We start from the raw sequence: 18,312 nt of genomic DNA on the forward strand, positions 1-18,312 counted from the left end.
GTAGATGGTCATGGAGGTCCAAAAAGCACAAGTTATGATCACCATTGAATCTTCAAGGATTGAGGGCTAGCACTTTCCCACATTATCAAAATGTGAGAAGATTAAACAATGTGATAAAGCAGGTTGAAGATACCTGTCTCAGTTGATGTCATGGGCCCACTTTCTTAGAAGGAATTGGTGGCTTGTCTTTCATGGTAGCTGTTAGACAAGTCATAGTACGAAGGAAAATCTTATTGGCCCATCCAATTAACTAGGTATGTTGTCCTGCACAAATTTTGATCACTATCGAATCTTCAAGGATGAAAGACTAGCACTTCCTAACATTATCAAGATGCAAGAAGATTAAATATTGTGGGAAAGCAGGTAACCACCATGTGTCTCTGTGGGACCAATTTCTCTATGAACTTCTAGTTAGATGCCATGTGTTGCCAAGTGTGGTATAGATTGCTAAGGTGATGCCAAGTATGATGGGCTTGGAGCAAGAACAAGCACAGTAACACGACGAGTCTTCACGATCGTCAAATTTTATGAAGATCAATGGTTGGCATTATCGCGCTATTGAGAGTTGCTCATTTTTTACCATGGCACCATAGTGCCCTTTTGCCACATGGATAAGTGGGGCCAAGTGTTATAAAGTTGCAAGGATGGTACCTATTCGGGTTGAGTCATATGTTAGGTATGATGAGGTGGTTCATGGGCCTAGAAGTCTTAAGGAGATAGCACAATATACGATGAGTCTTCACGATCATCAAATTTAAAGAAATCAATGTTGTGTGCTATCTCACTATGAAAAGCTACGATAACATTACACATAGTGACATAGCACCTAAGTGACATGTATCCCAAGAAGGTAATGCTAGGTAGTAACTATTAAGGGCTGGCAGTTATGTTGTAAGCTGTCACAGTCAGGGTTTGGAAGTTGGCGTAGCTAGTAAAGAAAGACATGGTCAACTCAAGGAGACTCTGCTGAGTGGAAAAAATGAAATAAACTAATTGGCCCACATGGCTCATTTAAGTGCCAAGATAGATTGACTAAGTTGACTTGCTGATTCATAAACTAGGAATAGAGGAAATCAATAGTTTTACATGAATCTAATCTTCATGATCAATTCTAGCTACTAGAAGTGAATGCAAAACATACAGGAACACTCACCCACCCCCACCTATCTATCTACCTGGTTAGGGCACAGTTATGGTGCCATTTCTATCTTCTCAAGGAACTTTTTGATAGTTAGATTTCTTCATATCCCCTTGATTGTTCCTTACATAGCCTTGATGGCGGTGGTTGCAGGATAGTTTTAGAGGGAAATTCTCAGTTATGCCTACACTATAAAGGCAAATTTTGTAGATTTTGTTCAGGTTGATCCTTCTTTGACTTTTCTCTACTATTGCTCTGCAATTTCAGTGTAAAAAATTCCTTTGCCTCTGAATTGAGTGATTTTCTATCTTATCTCCCTCAACCATTGGTATGAAAGTGTAAGAATTTTTTGCCTCTTACTAGTGCTTTGTAGAGATCTTTGATCTGCATGACTGTATCTCCTTGGCCTATGAATGATAATATAAGTGAATCTCTCTTCCTTGTGTCATTCATCTTGGTTTCTAATTTTCATGTGATTATTTGATTAAAACAAGTTTGAGTGTGTATATCCTTAGTTTCATTTTGGTTCAAAAGTGCATATATGGGCAGAGATTGGTGTGAACACTCTATTTTGGTGCATCACCTCTTTAGATTAGATTAGGTGGATTTTCTTTCATGCTCTCCTTCTCTCTTTTCCTCTCCAAGAGTAGTTAGGTGCATCCTAATAGTAAGAGGAAGCTGGCCTTCTCTGGAGACTCAACCTCACAGTTGAAGTCCCACAGCTTGGAGGTTGTTTCCATGTTTCACTAGGTTGTCCTCATGGATAGGCTTTGGACAAGGGTGCAAACCTAAGTGACAACACATGCCTAAAATTCCTTAACAACAAGTATGTGTCACCTCTCGATCCTTTGATTGTGGATCAAAGAAGAATCACAACACAATGATAATTGACATTGCTTCTACTCTCAATTACGTTGAATTTGATGAAGTCAAAGATTTCCCTACTACTCATGAAATACATCAGAAGATACATAAGATATATGGAGGAGATGAATTTGTGAGGAGAGCCAAAGAAGAAATTTTAAGAGGTCAATTTAATTAGATGAAGATGAGAAAAGATGAAAACATTGCAAAATATAGTAAAAGAATCAAAGCAAGCATGAGTGCAATTAGAGCCTCAGGAGGAAAAATAGAAGATGAAACTACAAATAGTAAAGTATTAAGAACTCTTCTTCCTATTTATGCAATTAGAGTTTTAGCTTTTCAAGGGATTAGATGTGATCCCAAAAATGATATCACTTTGGATGCACTAGTGGTAAGGTTAACAAATTTTGAGTTGGATAACTTTGATAACTATCACCATAGATCTTAGAACATGGAATCAACTTTCAAAACTAAACAAACATTTGGTAGAAAGGGAGGGAACTCAAAAGGAAAATAGTTAGATAGTGAAGAAGTAGAAGAATCTAATGATGATCTTGAAGCCATTAAAACCCTACTTAAAAGGAGGTTAGCAAAATTAAATGGTAAATATAAGGGAAAAATTCAATTGATTTGTTTTTCTTGTGAAGAAGTTGGTCACATTACTGCAAGGTATCAAAAAAAGGAAAGCAAAGATGACATAAAATCCAACAAGTTCAAAGGAAAGAAAGATTTCAAAAGCTACAAAGATTACAAGGACAAAGGTAAGAAACCTTGTTATATTGCTAAAGATTCTAACAATGATAATGAAGATGAAATTGTATATATTTCTATTCAATATGACTCAAAAGATGAGGATAATAAAAAGATGAAACTTATTTCTCATGTAAGAAAAAATGACACATTGATATTAGATAGTGGGTTTTCTCATCACATGACTAGTGATAAAATAAATTTTTAACATTTGGAGTACTATTATGGTGGAAGTGTCAAATTTGGAAATAATGAAGCATGTTATGTAAAGGGAAAAACTTGCATTGCATTGACTAATGGAATAAGATGTGAAAATGCCTATTGGGTTGAAGGTTTGAGACACAATCTTCTAAGTGTGGTAAAACTAAATAAAATTAGATTCAAGGTAGTATTCATGAATGGGAAGGCTAGGCTTCTAGATGGTAAAGGAAACCTAGTTAGAATTGGCAATCAGATGAAAGGTAATTTGTTTTACCTAGGTTTCACTACAACTACATGTTTTCTAGTTTAGATAGAGGAACTTGAGTCATAGACCATTGGAAATGAGTCTTTGATAGAGGAGACTAAGTTGCAGCCAATGCAAGATGAATTGTAGCTAGATCTAACTAAGTCTCTATTAAAAGAAGCTAAGTTATAGATAGAGGAGATATCAAAGACCTTTGGAATGGAAGATTTCAAATTGGTTGGAACATCTATGCCTACTAGACACATGTTATCCATAAATGATGATTCAAAAGAGGTAAATTGAACTACCTATAGATCTATGATTGGAAAGCTTTAGTATGTTGTTCACTCAAGACTTGGTATTGCATTAGCAGTTGGTATAGTTGCAAGGTTCTCTACAAATCCCAAAAAAAATCATATGATGGCAATCAAAATAATTATGAGATATCTAAAAGGTACTCAAGACTATGGTCTATAGTATAAGAAAGGAGGGAACTTTGAGTTGAACTCCTTTGCTAATGTTGATTGGGATGGAAGCATTGATGAAAGGAAGAGCACCACTGGAGGGACATTCTTTCTTGGAAAGGGGTTAGTATCTTGGACAAATAAGAAGCATAATTGCATCTCTTAGTCTACAACAAAGGAAAAGTATGTTGTAGTAGCAATTAATTGTTCCAAAACGATGTGGTTCAAGCAGCTATTATCAGGAAAAAAGGAAGAAATCAAGGTTCCAGTGGTTATCTATTGTGATACTACAGGTGAAATCAACATATCCAAAAATCTAGTGATCCACAACAAAACAAAACACATTACAATCAAGTATCATTTTCTAAGAGAATTAATTCAAGATAAAGAGGTTATATTGGAATATGTTAACACAAAGGAACAATTTGCTGACATATTTACCAAACCATTACATAAAGATGTATTTTTATATCTAAGAGGAAAGCTAGGAGTCATGCCCCTTGTTGGTCATGTTTTTTCCCTACACCTTCATGAAGTCATCTTGCTTTGGTTTGCTAGTCTTGTGTACAAAATAGGTTTGATATTATCAAAAATTGTTTAAACCCTAGGAAAAAACCCCATTTTGAATAAAATTCATGCCATAAGTGTGCCCTCTAGGTCATGAGAGCATCATCTCATAATTAAGTGGGAGAAAGTTTATTTTTAAAAATAATCATATCTTATTTTTGCAGGAACCCTTTTAAGTTTTTCTTAGGCCTTCATGATAATAATCCTACATTATTAGATCTCTTTAAGATTGATGGTGGTCACTATATTGCATTGGAGGATTCTGGTCACTTTATCATATGCGACATAGTGACCAAATATACTATCACTCCTAGGGCCCAGTTAATTCTTAACATAAGTTTCATAGTTTTTACCCAAGCTATTTGATCTTCTCGCATCAATGGAGATCACTATGTCATGACTAGAAAGTGGGGAGGTTCTACTACAAGTGACAGTGCCTTCTTGTAAAAGTTGAAAATGACAAGACTAGAATTAGATATGGTGTTAAGATCTTGCATGTCATAAAGGAGCCCTTCGAGCATGGTGACTTGTCAAAATATGTTAGGCATAGTAAAGAAGGAGCTAGGATGTAAACTGACCATCTTTCTCTTCACAGTGATGGTTTACCATAGAAATATTATGGTTGCTATGTCACTATGGGGAAATTCATTATTTCCACTAGAAGCAACATAGCACCTTCCCATATAAGTCAAAAATAGTGGCAACAACATTTCAGATAGACATCACAATTTTTTTGTGTCATTAGCAAACCCCATAATCATTGTGGAATGTTAGAAGTCATGAATGAAGAACAAGCAATAAGAACATGTTAAATCACTATGCTAGATTTTTCAAATTACACGATCGAAAAAAATTTCATTTCCACCAAAAGAGAGATAACACCTTCTCATTAAATCTAAATATGGTGGAATATAAAAAAGGAGGTGGTGCTAGAAAGTTAATTAATACAAATAATTTTCCAACATGTCAAGTTGATGTGTTGTTATGTATTAGAAGGATTTTCACTTAGAAAGAAAGTAGGTGATTTTTCAGAGCTGATAGATCAAAGATGTATCAATGATAGGCATTAGATCGCTATTGAAAGTTGCTTGATGTTTATTCCATGCAATATGGAAACCAAAAGAAAGAACATATGGACCCACCACAACTTAAGTAAGATAGTGTAAGCTCCTCAATGTATAATTAGAAGTGCATCAACAGTTGATGCTAGGATGCTATGAAGAGTTGCTCAGTATTTAAGCATAGTGACATAGCAAGAAGGTGACATGTTTCTATGAGCACAAGTGGGTCTAGGTCAAGTTGTAGTGGAAAAAGGAAATGCTTACATGGAGAAATTCTATTGGGTTGACTACCAACCTAATAAGCAAGAAAATGAATCATCCACAATCTTTTTCCTTAATCATTGAATTTTTTGCTATCAATAGTGTGTTTTAAAAATAAAAGGTGATGCCTTCCTATTTTTTCCTTATTATTCATTTATGAATCTTGAAGACTCCACATGTGAACTAGGTCTTGGGACTGAAAATTGCATGGTCCATTCTTAGTCACATTGAGAAAATCAAGCCCTTAAATGCTTTTAAAGTTGATTTGTACCTGACTACCCATTTGAGGCCTAAGAGGTGTTCAATGTTTCTACCGGCTTTCATTCAGCATGCCTAAGCATTTCATAATGATAAATTGATATTCCAAAGTTTTAGCGAAGTATTATTTTGAACAAATGTCAAATCTGCATTTTTTACCGAAGTGTCAAATAGTGACAGGAGGCCATGTTTGTGATTGAATATCTCGCACCCAAAAATGTTTTAGGACTCACCACTTTGGGAGTGTCTATATCCATACCTGAGAACCTAGGTTTCAGATTTTGAGTTGTTTCGAGTTCATCTGACTAGGTTTTAAATCCCTCAAAGTTGGTCAGTTACTATTTTCATGCTTTTGCAATTAAATCCAAATTCTGGGAAGCCCTGTTTGACATGCTATAACTTTAACCCAGTTGATCGAAATGTGAAATTTCTTTTTGCATTGTATTGTAGAGGTCAGAGATTTGTTATGTTTCAAGTTTTAGCTTATGAAGAATCTATTTGATCAATTTTCAAACGTGATTCCAAACAAAATTTCTATCTTTTTACTGGTGTCAGTGTTTGTAAATTGATTGGAACCCTTGTTTGAGGTCTTATAACTTGAGATCCATGATTGCCTAGATCAAATGGATTGTAACCGTATGTTGTCCTCTAAAAATACTTTAAGTGTGCCAGTTTGTAAGTCATGATAAATCCATTTGCACACTTTTCTAGGTCAATTTCATTTGCAAAAAATGCTTTTTTGACATTGTTTCCAGTCTGCAAATCCAACTAGCCTACTTTGACTGATCGCCATTTGTGCCCTGTGATTCATCATGAATGCAAATCACATATTCATATTCATCTTGTGACTTAGAACCAATGCTCCAATTTTCATTCCCCCCATGTGCTCATTTGCCTAGTTTTCAAATCCAAATCCGAACCCAGTTTATTGCTTCTTGACATGTTTACTTGTAGGTAATTCTAAGAAGACAAATTTGATGGCGAATATCTTTTGACTGGGAATTTTTCATAAGACAAGATCTGATAGGGTGAAAGTATGTGGAACAAAGAGTCAATGTGCTAGTTTTCAGAGCCTGGTTAGGTGTTTAGATAAGTTTTTAAGGCCAATCAAAGGACCTCCTAATGTAAGAGTGACAAGTTGCAGATTAATGGTAAAATGAGTTTCAATTGATGATTCGGTGATTGAATTCGAGTTTAATCAATATGAAATGGTTAATGGATCAGTTCTACTTGTTTGGAAACAAAAAAATTTTTAGTCAGACCCACTTTGGGGCCTAACTAATTTTCACCAGATTGATAAGATGTTTGGATTTGGGATATGAAACATTTACTGCGAAGTGTGGTATAAGGGGTGATGGGGACCAGGTTTTAATGTTGTTGTTATGTTGTTGGTAAGTTTTTTATTTTCCAGTTCTTGGAGCTCTACTCAGGCTATGAAAGCCACACACCCAACATTTCTCTGTTGTATTGAACAACATTTTGAGTTTTTATGTAGCTAGTCCTTACTAGTTAGTTGATTTCATGAGTCATTTTTGTATATCATTCATGTATTTGGTTTCAAGGAAAATAAATAAAGCACGGCAAAGGTTTTAAGTTTAGTCTGAATCTTGTCTCCTGATTATGGATTTGTTATTTCTTCTAATTTGTGATCAAAGAGCATAGATTAGGTTGCATTTTGTTTAGGAATGTATGTGATTAAAATTTCTTGCTGGTGGAGCAAAGAACCATGTAATTTCTTGATTTTTGTCACAAGGTTTGCAGATTTCATAATAGGATGTTCTGAGTATGAGATTCATTCTATAGTAGATGTCAGTTCACAAAGTGAATGATAGATCAGGGATCTTGATGTAGAGATATGTATGAGATTTCCAAAAGATGTATGGTTATAATTCATTTAATTTCCCAATAGACAAGCCACTAATCAGAGATAAGATCATTAGGTTTTGTTGCTCATACTTGGGTCTTGCTGATATTAATGAATTAAATCAATTTTTCCTTTTATGTTGAAAGCTATTCAATGTTAACCCGCACTTAGCTTGCCAGTTTCATGAGTTATGTTCTTAGCTATTTCATGCTTGTGATTCCTAGTTAAGTATAGAAGATTTAGGGGTTTTTATCTGCTTTACATTAGATTTAGTGTATGCTTTGATAACTGGTACCATATAAAGAATCTATAGGTCCACCCACCTAGGTTTTGTAGAGCCTGAAGTGTAGAAGGAGTATAGCCTTATAGTTGGCCCAGGTTCTTGGTAAATTGTGTCTATTATTGGAGATAGCTTCCCATAGATGCATTCTTTCCTTGCATACTTGGTTGTTCAAATTCTGTTAAATCGGGAGCCAACACTAGGAACAAGGTATATTGTAGAGATTTTTTGCTAGTTCTTCTCCATGTAGACAAATCTTTAAAATTCCAAAGAGCTTAGAGCCATTAAGAAATTGTTCTTGGTGATGAAAACATGAAAGAATCTCTAGTAATCATGGTGTGTTATAGAATTGCAATTACAAAGTAGTAAAGAGCCAAGTAAGTTTCTCAGTCCACTATATATCAAGCTTTCTAGTATTTTGCAAAATTTTATCCATTATGCCTCCAAAGAAATAATTTTTGGGACAAGTAGATTATGTAAACAAAAGTATACATGATGGCCTCCTTGAGTTATTTCTTGAGTCTACAAATGAGTGCCTAGGTGAAGAAGTTAATTCTAGTAAATCCTAGGCTCAAGATAGAAGATGGTCTATATGATAAAGGAAATTGGATTAGGGATGCCATTACTAGTAAGTTAGGGATTTTTCTTTTTACAAAGTGGTTCTCAGAGAAAAAAATTTTTACTCCCCATGGGAAAATTTGGAATTTTGACTTGGGAAAATTAGTTGTTCATGTTATATTTGTGGATGTCAACCTACTCATGGCCATTGCCCAAAACTATGACTCTACTATTAGAGTAGTAAGAAATTAGATGGTGAGTGTCTAATGAGCATTAGTGCTAAAGAAATTCAAAAGGTTTTTGGTTTAGAGCTCTTATTAGATTACCATGTACCCATTGATCGACCAAGACTAGAAAAGGAATACCCATCAAAGAAGGAAATGATTAGAAAAGGTGCACTAATAGCACTTTTGGCTTCAATTATAAATATTCCATTGGTCATAGCCTCTATAAGAGAGCCTTATAAGAAGGAATACTTCACTTCCAAAGCCTTAGAAATATATATGACTTTGTGTAGATTTTTTGGTGAGGATGAGCAAAGTTTTATGCAAATTAGCTTCATGTATAAGATGACTCAGATTTCTTCTTTTGGTTTGGATATTGTTTTTTATTTTACATCTTATATAACAAAATAAATCCATATAGGGCTGGTTGGAATTACCAAGAGCAAAGTGGAAAAGACTTTTGGTCATTACTCATTATTGATGCATATGTTCTTGTTTAAAGGTGCAACATATTTTGGGAAGGAGATTATTTTAAATAGAGAAAAAGAAGGGGAAGTTATGCTAGTCTAGTTGTGGAGTGTTGATATGAATAGGGATTTGACCAATATTTTGCCTCCAAATTGAGAAGCCTCTTATTAAGGGACAATCCCAGAATCCCTAGGGCATTATTGAATTTTGTTAGACCAATGTATAATCCATCTAGCTTAAAGGTGTCACATAATTGGGCTGATATCATGCCATACCCTATTTCAACAATTATTAGGTTTTATGGTTTCCAGAGAACTCCTCATGTAATTCCCTACCAGGTACCTTTGAAAATGGGGATAGCTGAGATATTATGGCAGCTAGGAGGATTAGATGAAGCATATCTTGATAGAAGAAATAAAGGTTCTATTTTTCCCACTTGCACTATAGCCCATCATTTTATAATTACAAAGGGTGGCTGGCTATTTTTGTATAAATTTCTAGACCAATATAAAATGTAGTATCTTATCCCCATTTTTGTAACATTGTGGGGTTTTATAATTTGGTTTTTAGATTTAGGGCTAAGGTTGGTTCCAAAAAGCATGAGCCTTTTTTTCCTAAAGATATAATAAGAAATGAATTCTCTTTGCAAGAACAAGAGACTAAAACGGAGAAATGGAGATAATTCTCTAGAGTCCTAGAATTCATTCATTGTTTTGATAAAGATTACAAGCCTCTAAATGATACAAAAATAGAGGTAGATAGAATAAATAAGATCACGATTACCTCTCCTAAAATAATGAAGGATATGAATGAGAAGAAACAATTATTTATTAATTATTTTCTAGATAAAGCCAGAGAAGTCATGAGAAGGTTGGCTTTTATTCCTTTAGTTGGGACAAAATAATTGATTATCTAGAAAAGGCTTGGCTATGATATAATTTAGAATAAAAGGGGCATTGTAGACAAAGGGAAATTGATAGTAGCATCTACCAGTGTGGAAAGAGATGATGAACCCTTGCCTAAAAGGAAAAAGATAATAAGGGTACAAGTACCCCAAGTTGAAGAATATTCACCTACACAATCCCCATTACAAATTGGAGATGAATAGTTCACCAAGGAGTAGATGGAGCAACTAGGATCCCAAGGGGGAATATTTATCACACAAGCTAATTTAGAAGAAGGAAATTTTTAGGAACCTACAATGCCAAGCTTAGAGTTAACAATGGAAAATTATAGAGGAAAGGAGCTAGATCCTATGATTGAATAGGCTAGTCATGAATTTTTATTTGATGATAGTTTTGTTAGAACAAGAGCCTTCTACCAATTTACACGGAGAGCAGAGGATACAACTAATGTGGAAGCTACACATTGGGGTGTTCGTGCATCTCATTTAACCTTAGCTACTATAGAGAAAGATTAGAAGGAAAAGCTAGAACTACAAGAGAGATATGAGACACTATTGGCTGCCTATAATAAAGAAGTTTGAAGAAGAATTAAACTTGAAAATAAAGTGGTGGGAGATTCTACTAGGCCACAAATCACCTATCCTTATCCATCAGTGAGATCTTCTAGATCGACTCAATTTATTGAAATCCCTAACACTCCACAAAGGCTAGAGTTTTATAAGGACAATGAGTTGGAGGAAGAAATGAGTAAGCTAAAAGCTTTACAAGATGAATTGACATATCAGTATAGTGAGGAACTTAGAAATGCAATCTTATATCTAGTAGATAAGATTGATTTTCTTGCATTTTATGAACAATTAGTAAACATTTTTTATATGTGGAGAGAAATTAAGGAAGTTGAGGAGGTTTTAAAACTTATAATAAGAAATTGGGAGGAAAGGGATAAGGATATCACCCTTTTATGTACTTTAGTTATTGACTCCTCTCATGAATAGATAGAGAAATTTTTTGATTTAACTAATGACCTATCTAATTTTAAAACTAAGGAGGCACTACAGAGAAGAGTACCATTTTTTTTCTCTAGGTGTTTAGGTGAGAGATTTGATCTTTTTTCCAAGCAATCAAACAAATAGATATATTAAAAGAAAGACAGGAGTGGGGAAAAGAATTGAATGATTTATTAGCTTAGAGAACAACTGAAATCATAAATGAAGAAGGATATGTGCTATGGGCAAAGACAAATGAAGAATGTGTTAAAGTAAAACTATTTTACAATTCCCTTGGAAAGGAATTTGTTGAAATAAATAAAATAGAGGATTTTATAGTTAAAAAGAAAAGAGAAGTCTTTAGCTTTGATTGGCCTGATGATACAATCTTCTACAAATGGATGGATATTTTTGTCTATTTTAAAAAAATAGAGATATCGACTAATAATGTAAATTGAGACAAAAGCCAAACAGATGACATATCAGTACATCTAGAAGAAGACAAAGAAGAGTAACCATCCCAAGTGGAGAGAACCATAGTCCAAATTGATGATATGGTAGAAAGAAACCTAGATATAATTGTTACTTTGATAGTACATGATGGTACAAGTGAAGATACTCGAGTTGAGGTGAACTTGTAGAGATCAGAGCCAGATACATCACTCGCACACCTAATGGCCACATATTCTAAGGATTCAGAATAGCAAAAAGGCCAATCATCAGCTCTTGTCAGAACAAAGAAAGCATGACAATAGCTGTAACAAAAAGTAGGCCCACCAAAAGAATACTTTGATGTAAATTTTCTCTATTACATAAAATTTTTTCCTTTTGTGATAGCCATAAAATGTAAATATCTTTTGTGAAAAGGATAGCTATCAATTCTTTATGCTTGAAGCTTGTTGCATCTCACATTATATAAATGAGATTCTAGGGCTAGAAGAACCCCCGAATGGTGGTATTACTTTCAGCTTTTATGAAGTCTATCTTTAAGTCTATTTGGCCCAATATCTTGATATGAAATGTATGATGTAATTCTTTGCAACTATTTGAGAATACATTTTGTCTTGCAAGATCTTGTTGTTTGATCTTGAGTTATTCTGAGTTTCATGTTAATTGTACACAATTTTCAGAGGAAATTGATAGAAAGATGGTCTGTCCCCATTTATGTTTTTTGTTGAATCTTGTTTGCATTTTTATTATCTAGTTATTTTGAAGTTGGATAAGCAAATCTTGTCCAATTGAATGCAATTAAATCAAATTGCATGTTAACTCATTATTTCTATTAACTCAATGAATTAAATAAATGTTTCAATGATGCTGATATGATTTCCATGGTAATAGGAAGGATGCGTGTAAGCATGATTTGTAGTAAAGAACTGTTGATAGTATTTATTGTAATGCAATTAATTAGATCTAGTAATCGAATGGACTTTGAATCCCAATGGATGAGGCACTTATTTATTATATTCATTCTGTAGATGAAGAAATCATAGGCAAGCATCAAGCTCAAATTTAAATTCAATTTTACTTCATTGTTTGAAGGATATCAATGCTGGTCAACACTTGTTTATACTCAATATTTGAGTCTTAGCTAGCTACTATTGCTAGAATTATGTGTAAACCTAAGAAGAATTGTGACCAAATCTACTTCAAGGGATGTGTACTATTGTGAAATGAGTAAAATATGTATTTAGTGTCAAGTTGAGAAGTATTCCATCCCTATGGTATAGCCACCTTGGTTTTGTAGAGCCTAAAGAGTAGAAAATCTATCTTGATTTTGTTGAAGTTGGGTTTAGATATGAAACAGATTCAATTTTTTATAGGAAGTAGCTAATCCTTAGATTGTTGTGCTCTTTTATTATCCTAGTGTTAATTTTTGTGCCTAATAGTTGAAAAGCACCAACACCCCTATCTAATGCTCACTAGAGTATAGATTAGATATCCATCAACTGAGATTTATTGAAAAATTATCAAATTGATGCAAAAAATCCATAGCTCATTGAATATAAATCAGTACATTATGTGCATTTGGAATTTGATGTCAAAGAGGGAGAGAATCATGTTATATATTTATTTAGAGAGAACGGTGTGATCAAAAAAGAACCAGAGGTAGTAATCTGCAAGAGGGAGAACTTGATCTGATGGAGTCTAAAGATAATATGGAAGGTGGAGAATCTTAGAGGGATTTCTCATGGACATATAGAGAATCAAAATGAAAATAAGGATATTATAGAGAATGGTGTGATTAAAAAAGAATCAGAGGTAGTAATCTGCAAGAGAGAGAACTTGATCTAATGGAGTCTAAAGATAAGATGGAAGATGGAGAATCTTAGAGGGACTTCTCATGGACATATAGAGAATCAGAATAAAAATAAGGATATTATAAAATCTTATAAATCATTTGATTGCTCTAATTTTTCTTTTCATAATGACATATTATGTTGCCATTAATGCCACAGAGGGAGATTGTTAATAGCAATTATTCAATTGTTTATTGTCATTGATGTTACACAAATGATATACTCTAATTGAGAACTACCAATTAGAACCAAGCTTAGAAGACTCCCATGTCAGTCAAGAAGAAGACAAGTTTAGTGATCTAGTTGAAGCTAAGCTAGGTTAGTCACCAAAGGAGTTTACTTATAACCAAGTTAGAAGTTTAGTGGAAAATGAGTTAGATTAGTTACCAAGGAACTTTGTGGTAATTGAGTGACTCAATTTTAGTACAACATGACCTACATCAAAATAATTTTCTTTATTTATTTTTATTATGCAAGCTAACTTAATGAATGTTAATTTTTTATTTGTAAGGATGTTCAAGTTGACTTGACATTGTATTTCATATATATGAAAGGTCAAGATGTGGATTGAATAGTGTGTAAGTGTGGAAGAAGATAAGATGCAAATTCAGAAGGATATCTGATTAAGGAAAGATTATCCAAGGAATTGCAAAGAATATTTTAATAAAGAAGGATCCAAAGGATAAACTAGAATAGTAATCTAAATCTATAATCTAGTTGGTTCATAAATTAGGTCAATCATTTTTACTCTCTAATAATTGTAGCAATGAAGAAATCTCTTAACAAAGTTGACTTAACAATCATTTTGTAAATGTTCTAGCAATGTGGCATTTCTAGATTGAAGTTTCTTAAGACCTCTAACAAGGCCACTCCTAATAGGGTGATTTAAATCCTTTAATAGTCTCACACCTAACAATGTGCCTTGTAACCTTTAACAGGGTTGGCTCCTAACAAGGCTCACTTTAGAAGAGTGAAAAGTTGTAACTAATTGCATTGGTAGTTTTCCCAATTTGGATTTCCATATTAAATCTTGGTGTCTCATGTGTTTATGTTATTTTCTTATTGTTTTTTCTTTCTTCAACTAAGGTGCTATAGGTTAATGCACATTAATATTTCAAGATTTCTTTGTTAACCATATTACAATGAATATCTAGTTCTAACCAAGCTATGAGTTTTCAAAGAAGTTTGCATTGACATCTAAGGGGTTTGGAATTGTTTTAGTGGTAATTGATTCATCCCTCCCCTCTCAGTTACTCCTCTTATATTTCAAACAATTGGTATCAAAGATTTTGATACTTGCAAAAATGTTTCAAAGACCTAGGTTAAAGATCAAGATGACTTACAAAAGAGAGTTTCCTAAGTTGAACAAAGATAACTTCAAAGCATGGCAGGATCTCATGAAGTTGCATTTGGAAACTATTGGAGATATAGGCCTAAATTTCCTAAACAAGTATTTATCACCTTTTGATCCTTTGATTGTGGATTAAATGGTAGAAAAGAAGAATCACAACATATTGATGATTGACATTTCTTCTACTCTTAATTATGCTAAATGGGATGAAGTCAAAATTTTCCTACTATGCACAAAATGTAGAACAAGCTATGGAGGAGATGACAATGTGAGGTTAGCCAAAGTAGAAATTTTAAGAGGTTAATTTGATTAGATGAAGATGAGAGAAGATGAAACCATTAATATAGTGAAAGGATCAAAGCAAGTGTGAGTGTAGTTAGAGCCTCAAGAGGAAAAATAAAAGATGAAATTGTTGTCAATAAAGTATTAAGAACTCTTCTTCCTATTTATGCAATTAGATTTTCAGCTATTTAAGAGATTACATGTGATCTCAAGAATGATATAAGTTTGGATGCACTAATGGTAAGGTTAATAGCTTTTGAGTTGGACAACTTTGATAACTATCATCTTGGATCTTTGAATATGGAATCATATTTCAAAGCCAAACTAACTATAATGCCCTACCTGGAGATCCTTGGAAACAAGGATGAAATACAAGAAAGATATTTTTTAAAAAAAAAACCAAGTGTAAGTGCACATGATAACAACTTACACATATCAAAAAGATCGCAAGGGAAGACAACAAACAACCTCACACCAACGGATCTCCAAATGCCACTACCAAAAAAAACATAAAAAGAAAACATAGGAGACCAACCAAGTTGAAGAAAAAAGCTTACTCCTAAAAATTGGCTGTCTAAAATCCTAAATCCTTGAAATTTGGCTAAGTCTAAATTTCTGAAGCCCTGAAATTTCCTAGAATCTTTATCTTAGCTTGTAGAGGTCTGGACCCTATCTCAAATGAATCGTCGCATATATTAAAATATATCTTGAGTATAAGGAATTAAATATATGTCAACTTTCAACCCCTTAGGAAATTTTTTTTGAACTAGGAAGGTGAAAAACCCAAAAGGGTATCCAAAACCAACTTTCAAACTTTTTCCCAACAAGCCTAAATAGCCCCTATTTTTTGCATGAAATTATAGAGCATCAAAATTTTGTGTGAAGAAGTGCCTTCTCATGCAAACAAGTGCCAGCCTCATGTGAAGAAGTGTACAACCTCATGTGATGACTTGCATCCTCATGTGAGAAACTGTAATCTCATGTGAGAACTCAAATTAACACACACAAAAAAGGTAATAAAAAGCTAAGGAAACTATGAAACAAAGTTCCTCCACATCGAGGAGTATTGGATCCACATTTCAAGGTGAGAACACTCAAATCAAAGCTAAAAGATAGAAAATTGGAAGCAAATTCTAACCATCTAATCAATAGCAAAGTGAAGAACAGAAAGGAAACATTGCAGTGAACTAAAAACAACATCACATTAAGCATAATTAACATCACGATGCACAAAACAACCAAACTAGGTACACGGTTCCTCCCAACCATCAATGGCATCATAAGACCATTGTGAGCCCTAGCCATCCCCCCATGCATAACATCCCAAGCCACTAATTAGATCATTGGTACTATTAGGATAAGGATGTCACTACTAAACATGCTGCAAGATAAACATAAGAAAATCTAACATGCTAGAAGTAAGCATAAGATCAACCTACAAGTAGATACCATCACCTACCACATGCTAAACATCATAATAAGGAATGCATTATAACTAAAATAACTAAACATGATAAATGGCATCCCAATGAAAGCATAAATTATGAGAAATCATACTCCATAAATCGAAGTACCAAGTGAACATATCTAGCAATGGTCACACTAAGATGTAAGACTATCTCTGTACACCAGTCCCTAGTAGTGGTGAAGGTAGCTATGCCTCCCCACCATGTGGCACCCATAGGTCCACACCCATCATGCTAATGGAGATAATGATCCAACCACAAGCACACACCAAACAAACATCCATGGCTAAAACTCATACTCGGTAGTATGATGACTAGATCCAAGACATAGACAATGCATAAATTACAGGTCCTAGTCAGACATCTCAATGGCTGCTATGTAGGGAAAGACATCATGGAGAGTCTCTTAGCATCAAAGATACTCCAAGCTCAGATCACATGTGGAAACACTCTCAAGGGACTCCCTTGGAACCATCACATGACTACGAAACTTTTCATTATGTTAAATTTTATTACCACCCAATGTTTTGTTTAGTTATCACTTATATAAAGCTCCCTTAGCCAACCTTTAGTGCCATGAACACTGAGCTATGAGATAGAAGCCCCCCTCCATATTCCATCCTACACTACCCATGCTCATCCAATCAGTTCCTATAGGCATGCAAATTCCCAACCCAACCCCAATGATCAAATCTTCTAAAAAAGTCACAAAAGGTCGAGAACTATAAGTCCTTTGACAATCATATGCACATGTACTTGTGTGTGGCACACCACCATCATGAAGATCAACACAAGGATTGGATGAGAACACAACCATAAAGTCACTCAACCGAAACAAACTTGGGAGGATGGACACAACACACATCCCAATGCAACAAAAGATGTAAAAGTGGTCTGACTAATATCCAAATGGATCATCCAAGTCCACAAACCACATTGTGCTGAGAAAACTCGAGAAAATAGGGCAGCATGTAAAATGAGGTAAAAACACTGAATTTTACAAAAAATTTAAAATTAAAACCCATTTGGCCTTTGGGTGTACAAACCCTTAAAATCCAAAAATAAAAGAAATCAGACATCGTGTACAAAAATAGCCAACATAATAGCTCAAAATCCCAAATTCCCATTTTAAAAATAAAGAAAATGTTCATACCTGACCAACCGAGTAAAACTAGCAAATAGAAATGGAGGGAAACATTGGTTCTCAACTGTTAGAGTAAATAATTAATTATTAATTATTTATTCTATTTACTTAAGCTTACTTAGGTAAATGCATTTATTTAATATTTTGTATTTAATGCATGTAGTGGTTAGTTGATAACAACATGGGAGTTTGTTCCCTTCTAGCATGTTCCACCTTTTGTGGATATGTGCTAAGTTATCATCCTTATCTTTTACCACCTTCCAGCTTGTTTTACAAGCTTCCATGAGCTCTTTATAAGTGGGCTCTCTCATTGTATCATATAAGGCATTGTGCATATTGTAAATACATTTTTATTGTGTTTGCATACTTGTGGTCTCTCATGTCCATTTAGAGTTTTTTCCTTGCTCCAAGCTCTTCCTCTTCTTGGCTTCTCTTTGAAAAGTTCTCACATGTAGGTGATCCTGGGCATCTTCGAAGTTGGCTTCGCTCAACACCAACATGGTATCAGAGCCTTTCTGTTGCTGCTTGGTTGAAGAATTTTGAAGTTGTGATTTGAAGTCACAAACCCTAGTTTATTTGTGCATTTTTTATTCAAATCAGGGGATTAGCATTTTTTGGAGCATATTGGGCCCAAATGAACATCACCATTGGATCCGGAAGGCTGTTTACAATCAAG

This window comes from Cupressus sempervirens, chromosome 11, assembly GCF_028749045.1.
Source record: "Cupressus sempervirens isolate cs-2001-9-10 chromosome 11, ASM2874904v1, whole genome shotgun sequence".
NCBI lineage: Eukaryota > Viridiplantae > Streptophyta > Pinopsida > Cupressales > Cupressaceae > Cupressus > Cupressus sempervirens.